General features: G+C 44.8%; 1 protein-coding gene across 1 annotated transcript in view; it reads left to right on the forward strand.

Moving 5' to 3' along the window:
* Positions 1-854: 854 nt before the first annotated feature.
* Positions 855-5,747, forward strand: part of UGT8 (UDP glycosyltransferase 8) — a 186,339-nt gene continuing 181,446 nt past the window's right edge. The window contains exon 1 of the mRNA XM_006872251.1: positions 855-1,300. The gene's annotated coding sequence lies outside the window, so the exon portion shown is untranslated. The remainder of the gene's footprint in view (positions 1,301-5,747) is intronic.

A 5,747-nucleotide genomic window follows, 5' to 3' on the forward strand; every position in this document is an offset into this window, starting at 1 on the left:
CCAGCTGCTCCTAGGAAACCCTATACAGGGTCGCTATGGGTCGGAACCGACTCAACGGCACTAAACAACAACAACAATATATGTTCTATGTATATATGTTGAATTTAAGGCAAATTAGCCTCAAAGGATAAATGAATTACTATTAAACTTTCCTGAATCTTATGAAGCTTATAAATCTACCATAAAACAGTTAAAGGCACTTGGCCTCTCAGAATTTAAGCTCCAAAGGAAGGCTGCTCCAGCAGGGCTTGGGTAGTAAAGTTGCTTCTGGGCCCAGAGGCCAATTTGGCAAGGAACTTCTGACAAACACAGATTATACATGATAAAGTCGCCACACTTTTAACTAAGCAAAGCATAAATGGCCCTTTCAGCATGAGTTAGGAAGTGGGAGGTTACAGAGCCCAGCAAACCCATTTTACTTTTTCAAGGGATTCCCATACCTAAGTGTCTTAAGTTTTCTGCTCCATGAGGCTAAGAATTGAAGCCTCCGTTGGTAGCAGAGCAGGTGCCTCATCAAGGAAGTGCTTCACTCGTTATTTGAAGTATCTCCACGACTACTTTGTCCAAGTACTACTTTTAAATGGGTTTGGGAGCAGTGAAAAAGGTCGGGAAGAAAGATAGACCACGCTGGTGAGATTAAAGATAAGCAACAAAAAGGCGGGCAACAGGAACAGGCGGGCGGTGGCCTAGAGGGCACAGGACACGCCTAGCAGAGGGACGGGGCTGGGGAGGATGGGGGTGGGGCGGGACCACGTGCCAGTCCCAGGGTTCGCAGCTTCAGCGGGCCAGGAGTGTTCGAGAACGCCCAGGCTGCCGGCCGTTCTAGGGGAGAGCATCCCAGTTCCGGGACTGTTCTCGCCAAGCTCTTGAGTTTGTAGCTCGAAGGTACGTCTGCACCTATAATCCCAACCCGGGATTGGGAGGTGCTCGCGGCAGGAGGAGTGTAATGCGAGGCTGAACGCTTGGCGACCGGCGTTGTGCCCCTCAGAACTAGACGCCGGACGAGAGGGGCGCGCTCCAACTCTGCTCGCCGCGCGGCTGGTGGGGGTGGGGGCATCCGTCCGCGGGGAGCTGCGGAAGAGCAGGCGCGCCGCGGACCCGAGGGAGGGCACGGCTTCAGCATTGCCATCAACTCTGAGCCCTTAAAGTCCTTCCTAGGGCAACACAGTCTCCCTCACGCCCCAAACCACCGAAGGCGGCGACACCTGATCCAGCACACAAACACGGGTCCCTTCTGTCCTCGGATACGATTACGCGGCAGAGACACACTCAAACTCACGCGTAGCAGCCAAGAAACCAGGTAAATCGAGGGACCATCCCACTCCTGAGGGTTGAAGGGGGGCGGGCTGGGCGGAGGAGAGGGGCGTTGTTTGCTTCGAGAGGTGAGTTAGGCGAATGGCTGTGATCAAAGAGGGGAGGGGACACGGGGCGGGGGTGGTGAGGTAGTGTTCGGCGGAGTCGGTTCCGACTCAGAGCGACCCTGTATAGAGTTTCTGAGGCTGTAAATCTTTACGGGAGCAGAAGGCCTCATCTTTCTTTCGTGGAACCTCTGGTAGTTTCGAACTAGCTGGCCTTGAGGTAGCAGCCGGACTCGTAACCGCTGCGATGCCAGAGCTCCTTGGGGGCAGGGATAGGAGTCGCAAAGTGCAGATGGAGTTTGGCTGAGGGAGTTTGGAATGAGACGGTGTGGTGGGGGGAGGGGAGAAAGGCCGGCTTTGGAAAGGGTGCTATGGGGGTCTGTCCTGGCTGCCTCCGAATGCTCTCGTACCTTTTCCTCTCCCATATGGCAGCCGCTGAGAATCCTCTCTAGTGTACGATCATTCAGACAGAGAGAGAATAATGGGGCGCTGAGCTCCCGGGCTACGGATCCAATCGAGGACCTTGCAGTTGACCCTTAGAGGGAGGATTTGTGTAGCGGAGCTCGGAGGCCAGAGCCCACTGTCCCGCAGGGATGGGGGCGGGAGGGGGCGGGCTAAGGTGCTTCGGTACCTCTCCCACTATATTCTGCCATTCTCCTAAAGGGAAAAACCGAGCATAAGACATTGGGGGTGGGGAATGTTTCCGGACTGTCTTCACACAACGCAGGGACCATCCTTTCCGCGCGACCCCCAGAAATGGACAGTTGTGTCACGGATGGGCACGAGTCCCACGCGGATACGGCGTGCCCTGGCATTAAGAAGTTTGTGAGGACCTCTAGGTTTAGAGAGTGGGTGACGGCAGGCGGGCGATGGAAGGACGTGCTGAAGGGAGAAGGGCGCCTTGATAGAGCTGGAGGAGTGACCTGGGAGCCCTGAATATGCGGTTTAGGGTTTTAGGGAACAGCGTCGGAAGCTGCAAATATATGCCGCACAATGAGGCAAAGGATAATCAAAGGAGGCAGTAGTGTGAGGGTGGAAGTGTACCAGATCTGTTTGTGTAAAACCACTGGTTTTGAGGGTTCCTAAAGTTGGGAACAGTGAACGTGCAGCTCTGTAGAACTTCCTTAAGGAAAGGACTTCCTGTGAACCGATACTTATATTACTAATTACAATCTCTTTAGGGCGGGACTGAGGTGGAGAACTTCAGAGAAAGGCCGGCAAATGAATGCGGAAGGCTAGTTCTGTTGAGCTAGTCATTCTCTGGGTGTAAAACGGGGAAGGGATGGATTACCTTTGAAACTAGGTGTAACTAGCATTCACTTCCACTATGAGCCAGCAAGTGTGGGTAAGCTGCAAAAAAAAACCTGTTAGTGCAAGTGAGTTTCTAGATGGACAATGTATAAAAACAACCCCCTACTGAAAAACCTTTAGTCTCATCTGACTGTCACCTTGTGAGTTTTCAAGATTAATCAGATGAAAGCATGGCAGTTTGGTTAGGTGCCAAGTATGCTGTTGGTTCTATATCTGATACATTTCACGTTGGGAAAAAAAAAAAAAAAAGTGTTTACTTAGAATAGGTGTGCTTCATTTCCAAGTATATCTGCAAAAAAAAAAAATAACTCATTTGAAGGAAGGATAGAAAGTGCATTTTAATAGGTCAATACATTTAGTAGGAGTATTTGCATTTTGCCCCTCCCCCCCAGATATTAAAATTAATTAAAAAGTCATGAGCCTCAAAAACATATGGCAAAGTATAGTAGAAATTTGTGTTAATTGGTTTAGATCTGAGCCTGTGCTCTTTCCATCTCAGAGAAGAAAACAGCAAATTTAGTTTCTCCTGTAGAAACTACCTCCTAATACTTTGAGCTTTTACTCTAGGAATGTGGCTTCTTTCAGCAACTAATTTAGATAATTCCATAGGAAGCAAACTAATATTCTTTGATTTACCTGCTACCCACAAAGTTAAGTGGATATGTCATGTTGTGAATCTAGTGCTATTGAAACCAAAGTCATTGCCTGGGTGTCAGTTCTGATTCATGGTGACCCTGTATCTGATTTCCAAGACAGCCTCACCTTTCTCCTTCCTATCTACTATTCTAAAGAGTGCTCGGAAACTTCAACCAAGCTCAGTTCCTAATATTTCATAAAAGTTCTATAATGTGTTAGGAATTTGAGCAACTGAGAAGAAAGTATGCTTTGGCTTTTTCTGGGTAATAGTGCTGTCAAGATTTGAACTCTTCTTAAATTCAAAATTTATGCTTGCTGTATGTATTCTCAGGAGCCATAATAGAAGAAATAAAGGAATGTAGTAAATAAAAATATTTGTAACAAAATTAGATTTTTGTGAAATCTACCTTTAGTTTAAAGCGCTTCCCAGTAATTTAATTTAAATTGATTAGACACTTCATGACACCTTTTTAACAGTCATCAGCTTTATCATCATTTAAATTGATGAAAAATGAAGAGAATAATCAAAATTATATGTTTGTATCAAATAATCTAAGGAGCCCTGATAGTTCAGTGGGTTATGAGTTGGGCTGTGAACCACAGGTCAGCAGTTCAAATTCACCAGCCACTGTGATGGTGAAAAATAAGGCTTTCTGCTATAAAGATTTACAGCCTCACAAACCCATAGGGTTGCTTTGAGTCAGAACTGACTGGTTGGCACACTACCACCATAAGATAATATTAATATGATAATGTAAATTCACATTAGTTTTCCAAGGTATACCTTAAGAGTAAGATCTTTTGATAATTTATGTAGTTTATAGTAATATCTCATTTATTTTATACCATCTGTATTACTGCTTATTTACATCAGCATATTTTCAAAATAGCTGATCCCTCACATACATAATTACTAAAACATTAAAAATATAGCCAATCAAAGAATTTCTAAATCTTAACACCCTTTGTTATTCCCTTGGGGGGGAATATTTCATACAAGCAAAGATTTTTTAATTGGGTTGTCTTTAAACCAAATTGATAAAGAATTGAATAGTGTTATTCCTTGAGGTGTATAGAGCTGTTTTTGTTTATACTAAATGGTCTTAGTTTGCTGGGTTGAGATGCTGGAAAGCAGACAGAAGTACCATTCTTCTTTTTATGTTTTTTTGTGTCTGCTTTCTGTTATCAGCTACCATTTTCTACTACTGTCAGGGCTTGAGCAGACCCTGCTACTATAGTATTTGTTGTCTTTTTTTTCATGAAATGGTGTGGGCTCTTTCCTGAATATAAAGTTTATGGACTTTGTGACAGAATATCAAGCCAGTTGACTATGTGACACACTCTTGCTGTTCCCAGGCTTTATTTCTGTGCTAGATTGTGAGCTCAAGGGCTGAGATTCCCAGAAGGATGGCCTTTAAATAATTGTGTTTTTAACAGAAAATTTTTTGTATGAGTTCTCTAGAAATCGGTCTCAATTTCATTGTTTTTCTGAAAAACTGAAGCTTCCCTTAAAAAAGTTTATTTCTTTTCTTTTTTTCTTTTAAATGTTTTATTGTGAATAATTGATAGTTTACATGGGAGAACATTAGTTTTACATTCATTCTATCATATATCGTCTCACTGCCATGGTTGCAGTCCCCTCCATGCAATCCTTCCCCCGTACCCCCCAGGTCTTCAGCACACAGTCTCTCTCCCTCTCTGGGTCTAAAGTCTCCAGCTGCTCCATGTCATCATCTCTGGCTCCATTTCAGGCATCACTGCTTCTCTGGGTAGGGAAGCTTTTCTCCCTTGATGGTCCTAGGGACCTCTGCTCCTAGACTGAAAAGTTGATCACTCCCCTCCTAGCTATAAAACATCTACCTTTACATTTCCGACCCTCACAAACAGTCCTGATAACAATTATTCACTATTGGATCACAAGAGACCCGTCTGCATTTCATTGCATCAGCTCTACCTAGTCAGATTGAATACTACTCACTGGAGATTCTGCCTTCCTCTAGGCCCTCTGGATCAAGGTTCCCTCTGGAAAGCTTGTAAGCCAGTCACTTCTTGCCTTCGTAGCCCCCCGCCCCCCATTTTGGGCAGCTAATGTCCAAATTCTCCATCTCTGTCCACTCTGTGTGTGGAGGGGGTGGGAATGATTCTTGCTGTAAGGACATATTCCCTCTTTTGAGCTACTGCTTCCATAGGTGTAGGTCAAGTTCATCAAATTGTATGAGGATACTTTTTGTTTTTGTTTTGTTTTCCTCTTCTTTTTACTTCTGGTTGAGCTCTGATCATCCAGTCACTGAAGCCAGGATAAGTGGGTATTATCTTCATAGTATTCTGTTATTATCCTTTTGATTTCCTTTGGTTCCGTTGTGACATCTCCCATGTGGTTTCTAATGCATGTTATTTTTGTCTTCTCCCTCTTTTCTTTTGTTAGGTTGGTCAATGGTCTGT

The sequence above is a fragment of the Chrysochloris asiatica genome, unplaced genomic scaffold, assembly GCF_000296735.1.
Source record: "Chrysochloris asiatica unplaced genomic scaffold, ChrAsi1.0 scaffold00188, whole genome shotgun sequence".
Taxonomy (NCBI): domain Eukaryota; kingdom Metazoa; phylum Chordata; class Mammalia; order Afrosoricida; family Chrysochloridae; genus Chrysochloris; species Chrysochloris asiatica.